Genomic DNA, 15,422 nt, shown 5'->3' with positions numbered 1-15,422 from the left:
TAATGATTATATTTATTTTCCTTACTTGTTTTTACAAATTGATATATAATTTATACAAGTGCACATACGTGTGTATATGTACGTTCTTGCCTATATTTACATTTTTCTAGCAGCCTTATTTAACTCTGAATGAAATCAATGTGAATACTTTTGTGTACCATTCCTATTGAAGTAAATACGTAGTGATAATATATATATATAAAGATAACAGTACTGTCTATTGTATGTCCATGTAACTACCTTAAATGTTGTGTTTGTTTGTTTAGAATTAAGCACAAAGCTACACAATGGGCTATCGAAATCCGGTTTTTAGCGGTGTGAGTCCGCAGACGTGCCGCTGGGGAGGGGGCACGTGTTGGGAATGGATCTTCACCATAATTGTTACAGAGGTTTATTAGGTCCATGAACAAACTTTCAGTTCTGCGTTGTGCAGTTTTTGCGAGAATTATTGCATTTTTTACCACTACCTTACCTTCTGTGGATGGAACTTCACAAAAGTTGACATGTAAGTTTGTTGGGTCTATTGTGAAATATATACATATCTTCAGTTTTGTATTTCATGGTTTTTTTTTTTTTACAATTATATATACGGAAAGTATCGTATCATATTCTAAGATAACCTTTTGTTAATTACGTATGGGAACTCCAGCTATTTAACAGTAATTAGCTCGTGTTTCCAGTTATTATTACATATTATAATAATTCTCAATTTTTGTCTGTACTGGAAATGCGCGCGCACCTTATTCTTTAAATGCATATACGCATGCGCTTAATTTCGACAAACGTAGCCAAAAGGTGGATGTAAACATACGTTGGTAAACATCATGTCAAATAACATTATAATTAAAAGTTTATTAAAGTTTTTATAAAAAAATTTATGTGGCTCTTTAGCAAGATATCCGATTTTTGTAAATAAACTACAGCTGTGGGACAGCCGTAAGTTTCCCGACTTGCATCGCTAAAATCCGGGGTTCGATTTCCCTCATTCGGCACAGCAGATAGTCAAATATGGCATTGCCCTAAAATAAACAAACAATATGCCTGTGTGTATTTATACATGTATGAATTGGCGAGTTTACCCAATAAGAGCACTAAACGTAGTGGTTGTACACCAACTTTACGAAAATATGCGTACGTTCATGTTTTTAACACCCTGATGTATCTCGTCTTCATATGGAAGAAGATGGTGCCATATTGAAATGTCCTTATGAAAATTCATTTTATATTTGGTGCATACTATATATATATATTTGATTTTGATTTGCTAGTGAAATGGCGCATTGTAATATCATTGTTATATATATATATATATATATTGTTAATGATTGGTGAGAAGTGACCTTAGAAATGATCGAAGCTACTGTCCAATTAACTGAGGACATGAAGCCTCGTAAACTATTGTACCGAATTAAGCGAAATAGCCTACACTGCCATCTATATATATTAGTTTAAGTATCACAAATAAAATTTAAATAAAGGGCTACGTCAGTAATTTTAAGTTTGTTTTTTTTACTGCAGTAAAGTTACAGAAAATAAACACAAATTCAAGTACAAATTACTTTAAAATGATTTTGAAATTCAAATGGTAGGACGTTAAACAAATTATGTTTTCATTTCGAAATGAGCAGTTGAACTTGTGAACGCACTTTCCAGAGTTTGCTATGCGACTGCATTATGCAAATTAAACCGAACGCATTCTGCCAACGGAAGGCTTCTAAGCATATAACATTACTGAGGATTTTTAATTACGTGTTTTACACGTGACACGTGACAAGTGGCTTGTCGTTAAGTTCCTTAATGATTCCTAATGTAGGTAGTTTCTAATTAAGCCTATCCGTTTAGTTCGTGAGACGTAAAGCTATTGTAGCAAATTGTATTGCTGCGAATCCGTCTTCTAGCAGTTTAGCACTCGTTTAGTTTAATAACTGGCTATGTACACCTCAGATGCGGGATCAGTGCCAGCGGTGTGGGGGATAGGCCCCCTGAAATATCGTTTCCCGTCATACTAATGCTTCCCTTGATCTTATTTTATATTTTCCACCACCCCACCCCTTTTCCTAAGATATAAAATAAAGGAGACACCACTGTGGACATTGTTTCTTACGTGAACTAACCTAGAATGGAATCACTTGACTAGAAACAGTCTGGATCTGGAGAGAAAGGAATATATAAATAAACTGGATTGGTATTAAATACTTATGTATCTCGAGTTCACGTTATATCATAGCTTGATTTTGTTTTTATTGAAGGTGGAGCAACACTCCCGGAAATACATGGATCAACAAGCGAAGCTAGAAGAAAACAGGCTACAGTGTGAGGTAAAAATGATGACCAACTTTCCTCGTGACGAAGGTAAGGAAAACACTTTGTGCGATCTAATTAAAATATCCATCTTTACCAACTAGACTTGTTGGCTAAGGGCCAAGTCTTGAGTAACTTAGATACATTGTTAATAAGAAACATTCGTAACGAAGAGATTTGGGTTTCCTCTCAACGCTGTTACGTTGAGACGTGGAAGTTATCGGTGAAAGTTACAAATGTAAAAATATCCCCATACACTGTACAACTTAACGTAATGCTCAGATGTTGTTTTTTTAGGAGTTACAAATGTAAAAATATCCCCATACACTGTACGACTGAACGTAATGCTCAGATGTTGTTTTTTTAGGAGTTACAAATGTAAAAATATCCCCATACACTGTATGACTTAACGTAATGCTCAGATGTTTTTTTAGGAGTTACAAATGTAAACATATCCACATACACTGTACGACTTAACGTAATGCTCAGATGTTTTTTTAGGAGTTGCAATTGTAAAATTATCCACACACACTGTACGACTTAACGTAATGATCAGATGTTGTTTTTGTAGGAGTTACAAATGTAAAAATATCCACATACACTGTACGACTGAACGTAATGCTCAGATGTTGTTTTTTTAGGAGTTACAAATGTAAAAATATCCACATACACTGTACGACTTAACGTAATGCTCAGATGTTGTTTTTGTAGGAGTTACAAATGTAAAAATATCCACATACACTGTACGACTTAACGTAATGATCAGATGTTGTTTTGTAGGAGTTACAAATGTAAAAATATCCTCATACACTGTACGACTTAACGTAATGATCAGATGTTGTTTTGTAGGAGTTACAAATGTAAAAATATCCTCATACACCGTACGACTTAACGTAATGATCAGATGTTGTTTTTGTAGGAGTTACAAATGTAAAAATATCCACATACACTGTACGACTTAACGTAATGATCAGATGTTGTTTTTGTAGGAGTTACAAATGTAAAAATATCCACATACACTGTACGACTTAACGTAATGATCAGATGTTGTTTTTGTAGGAGTTACAAATGTAAAAATATCCACATACACTGTACGAGTGAACGTAATGATTAGATGTTGTTTTTGTAGGAGTTACAAATGTAAAATATCCACATACACTGTACGACTGAACGTAATGATCAGATGTTGTTTTTTGTAGGAGTTACAAATGTAAAAATATCCACATACACTGTACGACTGAACGTAATGATCAGATGTTGTTTTGTAGGAGTTACAAATGTAAAATATCCACATACACTGTACGACTGAACGTAATGATCAGATGTTGTTTTGTAGGAGTTACAAATGTAAAAATATCCACATACACTGTACGACTGAACGTGATGATCAGATGTTGTTTTGTAGGAGTTACAAATGTAAAATATCCACATACACTGTACGACTGAACGTGATGATCAGATGTTGTTTTTTTGTAGGAGTTACAAATGTAAAAATATCCACATACAATGTACGACTGAACGTGATGATCAGATGTTGTTTTTGTAGGAGTTACAAATGTAAAAATATCCACATACAATGTACGACTGAACGTAATGATCAGATGTTGTTTTTGTAGGAGTTACAAATGTAAAAATATCCACATACACTGTACGACTGAACGTAATGATCAGATGTTGTTTTTTTTGTAGGAGTTACAAATGTAAAATATCCACATACACTTTTCGACTGAACGTAATGATCAGATGTTGTTTTTTGTAGGAGTTACAAATGTAAAAATATCCACATACACTGTACGACTGAACGTGATGATCAGATGTTGTTTTTGTAGGAGTTACAAATGTAAAAATATCCACATACACTGTACGACTGAACGTAATGATCAGATGTTGTTTTGTAGGAGTTACAAATGTAAAATATCCACATACACTGTACGACTGAACGTGATGATCAGATGTTGTTTTGTAGGAGTTACAAATGTAAAAATATCCACATACACTGTACGACTGAACGTAATGATCAGATGTTGTTTTTGTAGGAGTTACAAATGTAAAAATATCCACATACACTGTACGACTGAACGTAATGATCAGATGTTGTTTTTGTAGGAGTTACAAATGTAAAAATATCCACATACACTGTACGACTGAACGTAATGATCAGATGTTGTTTTGTAGGAGTTACAAATGTAAAAATATCCACATACACTGTACGACTGAACGTAATGATCAGATGTTGCTTTTGTAGGAGTTACAAATGTAAAAATATCCACATACACTGTACGACTGAACGTAATGATCAGATGTTGTTTTTGTAGGAGTTACAAATGTAAAAATATCCACATACAATGTACGACTGAACGTAATGATCAGATGTTGTTTTTTTAGGAGTTACAAATGTAAAAATATCCACATACACTGTACGACTGAACGTGATGCTCAGATGTTTTTTTCTTAGGAGTTACAAATGTAAAAATATCCACATACACTGTACGACTGAACGTAATGATCAGATGTTGTTTTGTAGGAGTTACAAATGTAAAATATCCACATACACTGTACGACTGAACGTAATGATCAGATGTTGTTTTTTAGGAGTTACAAATGTAAAAATATCCACATACACTGTACGACTTAACGTAATGATCAGATGTTTTTTAGGAGTTACAACTGCAAAATATCCACATACACTGTACGACTGAACGTAATGATCAGATGTTGTTTTTTTGTAGGAGTTACAAATGTAAAAATATCCACATACACTGTACGACTGAACGTAATGATCAGATGTTGTTTTTGTAGGAGTTACAAATGTAAAAATATCCACATACACTGTACGACTGAACGTGATGCTCAGATGTTGTTTTCTTAGGAGTTACAAATGTAAAAATATCCACATACACTGTACGACTGAATGTAATGATCAGATGTTGTTTTTGTAGGAGTTACAAATGTAAAAATATCCACATACACTGTACGACTGAACGTAATGATCAGATGTTGTTTTTGTAGGAGTTACAAATGTAAAAATATCCACATACACTGTACGACTGAACGTAATGATCAGATGTTGTTTTTTTAGGAGTTACAAATGTAAAAATATCCACATACACTGTACGACTGAACGTAATAATCAGATGTTGTTTTTGTAGGAGTTACAAATGTAAAAATATCCACATACACTGTACGACTTAACGTGATGCTCAGATGCAAGTAAAAATTTGGGGTACGATTAGGAGCCTCCAAAAACGTCCGGGGTTTACATGACTTTAGATGAATTCTGGGCCATTTCGGGCAACTTTCAGAATCTAACTTAACTTTATTTTATGGGGGATTACAAGTTGCGATGTCAGCAGATTGACGAACCTGATAATCGCAGGTTTCGATTACAAGTTGTGATGTCAGCAGATGGTCGAACCTGACAATCACAGGTTTCAAATACAAGTTGCGATGTCAGCAGATGGACGAACCTGACAATCACAGGTTTCAAATACAAGTTGCGATGTCAGCAGATGGACGAACCTGATAATCGCAGGTTTCAAATACAAGTTGCGATGTCAGCAGATGGACGAACCTGATAATCGCAAGTTTCGATTACAAGTTGTGATGTCAGCAGATGGACGAACCTGATAATCGCAAGTTTCGATTACAAGTTGTGATGCTAGCAGATGGACGAACCTGATAATCGCCCCTTTCGATTACAAGTTGCGATGCTAGCAGATGGACGAACCTGATAATTGCAGGTTTCGATTACAAGTTGCGATGTCAGCAGATGGTCGAACCTGACAATCACAGGTTTCAAATACAAGTTGCGATGTCAGCAGATGGACGAACCTGATAATCGCAGGTTTCGATTACAAGTTGCGATGTCAGCAGATGGACGAACCTGATAATCGCAGGTTTCGATTACAAGTTGCGATGTCAGCAGATGGACGAACCTGATAATCGCAGGTTTCGATTACAAGTTGCGATGTCAGCAGATGGACGAACCTGATAATCGCAGGTTTCGATTACAAGTTGCGATGCTAGCAGATGGACGAACCTGATAATCGCAGGTTTCGATTACAAGTTGCGATGCTAGCAGATGGACGAACCTGGTTATCGCAGGTTTCGATTACAAGTTGCTATGTCAGCAGATGGACGAACCTGATAATTGCAGGTTTCAAATACAAGTTGCGATGTCAGCAGATGGACGAACCTGATAATCGCAGGTTTCGATTACAAGTTGCGATGTCAGCAGATGGACGAACCTGATAATCGCAGGTTTCGATTACAAGTTGCGATGTCAGCAGATGGACGAACCTGATAATCGCAGGTTTCGATTACAAGTTGTGATGCCAGCAGATGGACGAACCTGATAATCGCAGATTTCTATTACAAGTTGCGATGCTAGCAGATGGACGAACCTGATAATCGCAGGTTTCGATTACAAGTTGCTATGTCAGCAGATGGACGAACCTGATAATCGCAGGTTTCGATTACAAGTTGCGATGCTAGCAGATGGACGAACCTGATAAGTTGCTAATTACGGTTGTTTGTTTAACATCTGTTTTTTCACATTTGCTCATGAAGTTTTTAAAACCTAACACATCACAGAATTAATGAAAATTGTTGACAGTTTAGACTAATAGAGTATAAGCAATACAATGACAGATGAGCTTGGTGAAAACCATATTGTCATCTACAGACTGATAAAGATAGACCATTCTATCATATTTCTGTTTACAGGTTCGTTAAACCGTTTTATCAGTTTCTGTCTACAGACCGAAAAGAAAAGTTGTATCTGAAAATTGCGATATTTGCAGATCATGAACCAGGAAAACTAGAAACGCGCACCGTTCATATTAATAATACCGAATTAACACCCAGGCTGTCCTAGTCATACAGGGACTCTTACTGGCCACCCAAGTAAAAGAAATATAGGCCGTAAAACTAGCAGAATAGAGGCAAGATTGAACTATTATTATTAAATGTTACCTAGGCCCAGTAAATTTTGTGTCTTTCTCTAATGACCATAAATTATTAATCTATCTACTGACCATAGAGAAGGCTAATCTGTCATCGTGTAAATCATTAATCGAACATTTTAAAGTTCTGGTCTAATTTAACAAGACAATACACCAAAACTCAGTACCCTTTCCGTATTCCAGCAGAGGGCCTCAAAGGCAGATACATTAGAATTTCTAATAAAACCTATAAAGGTAAACATTAGAAGAAAAATGTTCAATTTTATCTTGCGTTAAGAAAATCTCTAATATTTCGTGAACTAATATTTATCAACATTTGTACGAATACCAGTTTGACTGTTGAAGTTAGTCGTTCCTAATCATAGGTGATGGAATAGAAGGAAGGGAAATAAGTCAACACCGACCATCGCCAATGCTTGGACATCTCTTCATCAACGGAGTGACTACCAGGCTACAACGCTCTCATCACGTTTCTCGACGGAATCGAACCCATGACCCGCAGGTTGCTTGTAAAATACCTTAACCACCGGCCATGCGAGGCTAAACAATACCAGACAAAGAAAATACTTCAGTATCTTAGTTTTTGTAACTAGTTACTTGTTGGTTGCAGTTTAATAAATTTCAATTACATACCAATGTTTATTTTTGCTATATATGTGACTTCGCAATCTGAGGGTCGCGGGTTAGATTTCCCAACACACCTTATCCTCTAGTCTTCACTGCTCAATTAGGGACGGCTAGCGCAGATAGCCCTCGTGTAGCTTTACGCGAAATTCGAACAAACAAATAAAGTTTCTCTGGCTATGGTCGGTCAGCTGCTTAACGAAAGTTTCAGCACAGATTCTTGTGTTCCACCAGGTGGAGCCAGTTCTTAATAATTTTTCAAGATGGCTATATCAATTAAACTTAGTAACTGAAAGTGTATCACAGGTTAATTGGGGATTACGTTTGCTATAGAGATCTTAAACAGTGATACTTGGAATAGTAGTGGAACACTGAAGTATATTGTGGCTTAAAGACTAGTGTTAACTCAAATAAAGCTTCATGACTGTATATGTGATTTGTTGCTAACGTAACCAAGAGGTTCACTTTTCCCCATTAGGTTACTAAAGAAAGTCAACGTTACCAAGGATATTATATAATGTCAACAATATAACTGGCAGACAAACAAAACGATAGCTATAGAAAACAATAACCGGCCAGGATTAGCCATCATAGTCGAAGAATGCCCACAGTTCTGCTAACAGAGCATTTTGGACAAATTAACCAAGTCAGCTTTCACTAGAGAAGAAATTATAAAACTGCGTGATATTTAATTTGTCACATGTCTGTCTGTTTAAAGCACAACACAGAAAGAAATATTGTAATGATCGACCGAGTTGTGTGTAACAAAAACATGAAACTGTTTTCGTGGTTCATTATCCAGATCTAAAAACGAACATAGAAACCAATAACAAGTTTGTAATGATGAAGGAATGGTATAGATATTTATATTGATTGTTTTTTCTCTTGGTTAAGGAAGAGCTAATTATTTTGATATCAGATCTGATATTATTATTATTATTATTATTATTATACGACAAACAGTAACAACTTCCTGGTTCTTAAACATTTGTGTAAATTTTATTAGATGTGAGAATAAGAAGTAGTGTGTAGGTTAATATCGAATGTAATAATACGTTCTAACAAGAACAGGTAAACATGAAGGAAGTAGTGTGTAGGTTAATATCTAATGTAATAATACGTTCTAACAAGAACAGGTAAACATGAAGGAAGTGTGTAGGTTAATATTGAATGTAATAATACGTTCCAACAAGAACAGGTAAACATGAAGGAAGCAGTGTGTAGGTTAATATCTGAATGTAATAATACGTTCCAACAAGAACAGGTAAAACATGAAGGAAGCAGTGTGTAGGTTAATATTGAATGTAATAATACGTTCCAACAAGAACAGGTAAAACATGAAGGAAGCAGTGTGTAGGTTAATATCGAATGTAATAATACGTTCCAACAAGAACAGGTAAAACATGAAGGAAGCAGTGTGTAGGTTAATACTGAATGTAATAATACGTTCTAACAAGAACAGGTAAAACATGAAGGAAGCAGTTGCGTGTAGGTTAACATTGAATGTAATAATACGTTCCAACAAGAACAGGTAAACATGAAGGAAGTAGTGTGTAGGTTATTATCGAATGTAATAATACGTTCCAACAAGAACAGGCAAACACATGAAGGAAGTAGTGTGTAGGTTAATATTGAATGTAATAACACGTTCCAACAAGAACAGGTAAACATGAAGGAAGCTTGTGTGTAGGTTATTATCGAATGTAATAATACGTTCCAACAAGAACAGGTAAACATGAAGGAAGCTTATCAGTGTGTAGGTTAACAACGAATGTAATAATAATGTTCCAACAAGAACAGGCAAAACATGAAGGAAGCAGTGTAGGTTAATATTGAATATAATAACACGTCCTAACAAGAACAGGTAAACATGAAGGAAGCAGTGTGTAGGTTATTATCGAACGTAATAATACGTCCCAACAAGAACAGGTAAACATGAAGGAAGCTAGTGTAGGTTAATATTGAATGTAATAATACGTTCCAACAAGAACAGGTAAACATGAAGCATGAAGCAGTGTGTAGGTTATTATCGAACGTAATAATACGTTCCCAACAAGAACAGGTAAAACATGAAGGAAGTAGTGTGTAGGTTAATATTGAATGTAATAATACGTTCTAACAAGAACAGGTAAAACATGAAGGAAGCAGTGTGTAGGTTAATATTGAATGTAATAATACGTCTCCAACAAGAACAGGTAAACATGAAGGAAGCAGTGTGTAGGTTAATATTGAATGTAATAATACGTTCCAACAAGAACAGGTAAACATGAAGGAAGCAGTGTAGGTTATTATCGAATGTAATAATACGTCTCCAACAAGAACAGGTAAACATGAAGGAAGTAGTGTGTAGGTTAATATTGAATGTAATAATACGTTCCAACAAGAACAGGTAAACATGAAGGAAGCAGTGTGTAGGTTATTATCGAATGTAATAATACGTTCCAACAAGAACAGGTAAACATGAAGGAAGCAGTGTGTAGGTTTATAACGAATGTAATAATACGTTCCAACAAGAACAGGTAAACATGAAGGAAGCAATGTGGTTATTATCGAATGTAATAATACGTTCTAACAAGAACAGGTAAACATGAAGGAAGCAGTGTGTAGGTTAATATTGAATGTAATAATACGTTCCAACAAGAACAGGTAAACATGAAGGAAGCAAGTGTGTAGGTTAATCATTGAATGTAATAATACGTTCCAACAAGAACAGGTAAAACATGAAGGAAGTAGTGTGTAGGTTATTATCGAATGTAATAATACGTTCTAACAAGAACAGGTAAACATGAAGGAAGCAGTGTAGGTTAATTAAATAATAATACGTTCCAACAAGAACAGGTAAACATGAAGGAAGCTAGTGTGTAGGTTAATATCGAATGTAATAATACGTTCCAACAAGAACAGGTAAACATGAAGGAAGCTGGAAGTGTGTAGGTTAATAACGAATGTAATAATACGTTCTAACAAGAACAGGTAAACATGAAGGAAGCAGTGTGTAGGTTAATATTGAATGTAATAATACGTTCCAACAAGAACAGGTAAACATGAAGGAAGCAGTGTGTAGGTTATTATCAAATGTAATAATACGTTCCAACAAGAACAGGTAAACATGAAGGAAGTAGCAGTGTAGGTTAATATTGAATGTAATAATACGTCTCCAACAAGAACAGGCAAACATGAAGGAAGCAGTGCGTGGTTATTATCGAACGTAATAATACGTCTCCAACAAGAACAGGTAAACATGAAGGAAGCAGTGTAGGTTAATCAACGAATGTAATAATACGTTCCAACAAAGAACAGGTAAACATGAAGGAAGCAGTGTGTAGGTTAATATTGAATGTAATAATACGTTCCAACAAGAACAGGCAAAACATGAAGGAAGTAGTGCAGGTTAATATCGAATGTAATAATACGTTCTAACAAGAACAGGTAAACATGAAGGAAGCTTGTGTGTAGGTTAATATTGAATGTAATAATACGTTCCAACAAGAACAGGTAAACATGAAGGAAGCAGTGTGTAGGTTAATATGAATGTAATAATACGTTCTAACAAGAACAGGTAAACATGAAGGAAGCAGTGTGTAGGTTATTATCGAATGTAATAATACGTTCTAACAAGAACAGGTAAACATGAAGGAAGCTGTGTGTAGGTTATTATCGAATGTAATAATACGTCTCTAACAAGAACAGGTAAACATGAAGGAAGCAGTGCGTGTAGGTTAATAACGAATGTAATAATACGTTCTAACAAGAACAGGTAAACATGAAGGAAGCAGTGTGTAGGTTAATATTGAATGTAATAATACGTTCCAACAAGAACAGGTAAAACATGAAGGAAGCAGTGTGTAGGTTAATATTGAATGTAATACACGTCCCAACAAGAACAGGTAAACATGAAGGAAGTAGTGTGTAGGTTAATATTGAACGTAATAATACGTCCCAACAAGAACAGGTAAACATGAAGGAAGCTAGTGTGTAGGTTATTATCGAATGTAATAATACGTCTCCAACAAGAACAGGTAAACATGAAGGAAGCAGTGTGTAGGTTAATATCGAACGTAATAATACGTCCAACAAGAACAGGTAAACATGAAGGAAGCGTAGTGTGTAGGTTAATATTGAATGTAATAATACGTTCCAACAAGAACAGGCAAACATGAAGGAAGCAGTGCGTAGGTTAATATCGAATGTAATAATACGTTCCAACAAGAACAGGCAAACATGAAATGCAGTGTGTAGGTTAATATTGAATGTAATAACACGTCTCCAACAAGAACAGGTAAACATGAAGGAAGCTAGTGTGTAGGTTATCATCGAATGTAATAATACGTCTCCAACAAGAACAGGTAAACATGAAGGAAGCCAGTGTGTAGGTTAATACTGAATGTAATAATACGTTCCAACAAGAACAGGTAAACATGAAGGAAGCTTAGTGTGTAGGTTAATATTGAATGTAATAATACGTTCCAACAAGAACAGGTAAACATGAAGGAAGCAGTGTGTAGGTTATTATCGAACGTAATAATACGTTCCAACAAGAACAGGTAAACATGAAGGAAGCAGTGTGTAGGTTAACATTGAATGTAATAATACGTTCCAACAAGAACAGGTAAACATGAAGGAAGCAAGTGTGTAGGTTAATATTGAATGTAATAATACGTTCCAACAAGAACAGGTAAACATGAAGGAAGTAGTGTGTAGGTTAATATCGAATGTAATAATACGTTCCAACAAGAACAGGTAAACATGAAGGAAGCAGTGTGTAGGTTAATATTGAACGTAATAATACGTTCCAACAAGAACAGGCAAACATGAAGGAAGAAGCAGTGCAGGTTAATATCGAATGTAATAATACGTCCCAACAAGAACAGGTAAACATGAAGGAAGCAGTGTGTAGGTTAATTATCGAACGTAATAACACGTTCCAACAAGAACAGGTAAACATGAAGGAAGCAGTGTGTAGGTTAACATTGAATGTAATAATACGTTCTAACAAGAACAGGTAAACATGAAGGAAGCGTGTAGGTTAATATTGAATGTAATAATACGTTCCAACAAGAACAGGTAAAACATGAAGGAAGCAGTGTAGGTTAACATTGAATGTAATAATACGTCTCCAACAAGAACAGGTAAAACATGAAGGAAGCAGTGTGTAGGTTAATATTGAACGTAATAATACGGTCCAACAAGAACAGGTAAACATGAAGGAAGTAGTGTAGGTTAATATTGAATGTAATAATACGTTCCAACAAGAACAGGTAAACATGAAGGAAGCAGTGTGTAGGTTAATATCGAATGTAATAATACGTTCCAACAAGAACAGGTAAACATGAAGGAAGCAGTGTGTAGGTTAATAACGAATGTAATAATATCGTCCCAACAAGAACAGGCAAAACATGAATGAAGCAGTGTGCAGGTTAATATTGAATGTAATAATACGTTCCAACAAGAACAGGTAAAACATGAAGGAAGCTAGTGCGTGTAGGTTAACATTGAATGTAATAATACGTTCTAAACAAGAACAGGTAAACATGAAGGAAGTAGTGTGTAGGTTAACATCGAACGTAATAATACGTTCTAACAAGAACAGGTAAACATGAAGGAAGCAGTGTAGGTTAATATTGAATGTAATAATAACGTCCCAACAAGAACAGGTAAAACATGAAGGAAGCAGTGTGTAGGTTAATATCGAATGTAATAATACGTTCCAACAAGAACAGGTAAACATGAAGGAAGCAGCGTGTAGGTTAATACTGAATGTAATAATACGTTCCAACAAGAACAGGCAAACATGAAGGAAGCAGTGTGTAGGTTAATATCGAACGTAATAATACGTTCCAACAAGAACAGGTAAACATGAAGGAAGGTGTGTAGGTTAGTTCCAACAAGAACAGGCAAAACATGAAGGAAGCAGTGTAGGTTAATATTATCGAATGTAATAATACGTTCCAACAAGAACAGGTAAAACATGAAGGAAGCAGTGTGTAGGTTAATATCGAATGTAATAATACGTTCCAACAAGAACAGGTAAACATGAAGGAAGCAGTGTGTAGGTTAATATTGAACGTAATAATACGTTCTAACAAGAACAGGTAAACATGAAGGAAGCAGTGCGTAGGTTAATATCGAATGTAATAATACGTTCCAACAAGAACAGGTAAACATGAAGGAAGCAGTGTAGGTTAATATTGAATGTAATAATACGTCTCTAACAAGAACAGGTAAACATGAAGGAAGCTTGCAGTGTGTAGGTTAATATCGAACGTAATAATACGTCTCCAACAAGAACAGGTAAACATGAAGGAAGCAGTGTGTGTAGGTTAATAACGAATGTAATAATACGTTCCAACAAGAACAGGTAAACATGAAGGAAGCAGTGTGTAGGTTAATATCGAATGTAATAATACGTTCCAACAAGAACAGGTAAACATGAAGGAAGCAGTGCAGGTTAATATTGAACGTAATAACACGTTCCAACAAGAACAGGCAAACATGAAGGAAGCTAGTGTGTAGGTTAATCATCGAACGTAATAATACGTCCAACAAGAACAGGTAAAACATGAAGGAAGCTTAGTGTGTAGGTTAATATTGAATGTAATAATACGTCCTAACAAGAACAGGTAAAACATGAAGGAAGCAGTGCGTAGGTTATTATCGAATGTAATAATACGTCTCTAACAAGAACAGGTAAACATGAAGGAAGAAGTGTGTAGGTTAATATTGAATGTAATAATACGTTCCAACAAGAACAGGTAAACATGAAGGAAGCTAGTGTGTAGGTTAATATCGAATGTAATAATACGTTCCAACAAGAACAGGTAAACATGAAGGAAGCAGTGTGTAGGTTAATATTGAATGTAATAATACGTCTCCAACAAGAACAGGTAAACATGAAGGAAGTTAGTGCGTAGGTTATTATCGAATGTAATAATACGTTCCAACAAGAACAGGCAAACATGAAGGAAGCAGTGTGTAGGTTAATATTGAATGTAATAATACGTTCCAACAAGAACAGGCAAAACATGAAGGAAGCCAGTGTGTAGGTTAATATCGAATGTAATAACACGTTCCAACAAGAACAGGCAAAAACATGAAGGAAGCAGGTGTAGGTTAATACTGAACGTAATAATACGTCCCAACAAGAACAGGCAAACATGAAGGAAGCTTTGCGTGTAGGTTATTATCGAATGTAATAATACGTCTCCAACAAGAACAGGTAAAACATGAATGCTGAAGCAGTGTAGGTTAATACTGAATCGTAATAATCGTCCCAACAAGAACAGGCAAAACATGAAGGAAGCTAGTGTGTAGGTTAATATCGAATGTAATAATACGTCCTAACAAGAACAGGCAAAACATGAAGCTTGTGTGTAGGTTAACATTGAATGTAATAATACGTTCCAACAAGAACAGGTAAACATGAAGGAAGCTTGTGTGTAGGTTAACATTGAATGTAATAATACGTTCCAACAAGAACAGGCAAACATGAAGGAAGCAGTGTGTAGGTTAATATCGAATGTAATAATACGTTCC

The 15,422-nt window shown here is 35.4% G+C and overlaps 1 long non-coding RNA gene across 1 annotated transcript; it reads left to right on the top strand.

The window, feature by feature from the left end:
- The first annotated feature begins 303 nt into the window (after nt 1–303).
- On the top strand, nt 304–7,788 carry LOC143235766 (uncharacterized). Its single transcript, XR_013019368.1, has 3 exons — nt 304–505; nt 2,250–2,352; nt 7,631–7,788. It is a non-coding gene; the product is annotated as an uncharacterized LOC143235766 (long non-coding RNA).
- Nucleotides 7,789–15,422: the final 7,634 nt, after the last annotated feature.

Source organism: Tachypleus tridentatus, chromosome 12 (genome assembly GCF_004210375.1).
Source record: "Tachypleus tridentatus isolate NWPU-2018 chromosome 12, ASM421037v1, whole genome shotgun sequence".
Classification (NCBI taxonomy): domain Eukaryota; kingdom Metazoa; phylum Arthropoda; class Merostomata; order Xiphosura; family Limulidae; genus Tachypleus; species Tachypleus tridentatus.
This window is presented reverse-complemented; position numbering and strand designations above follow the sequence as displayed.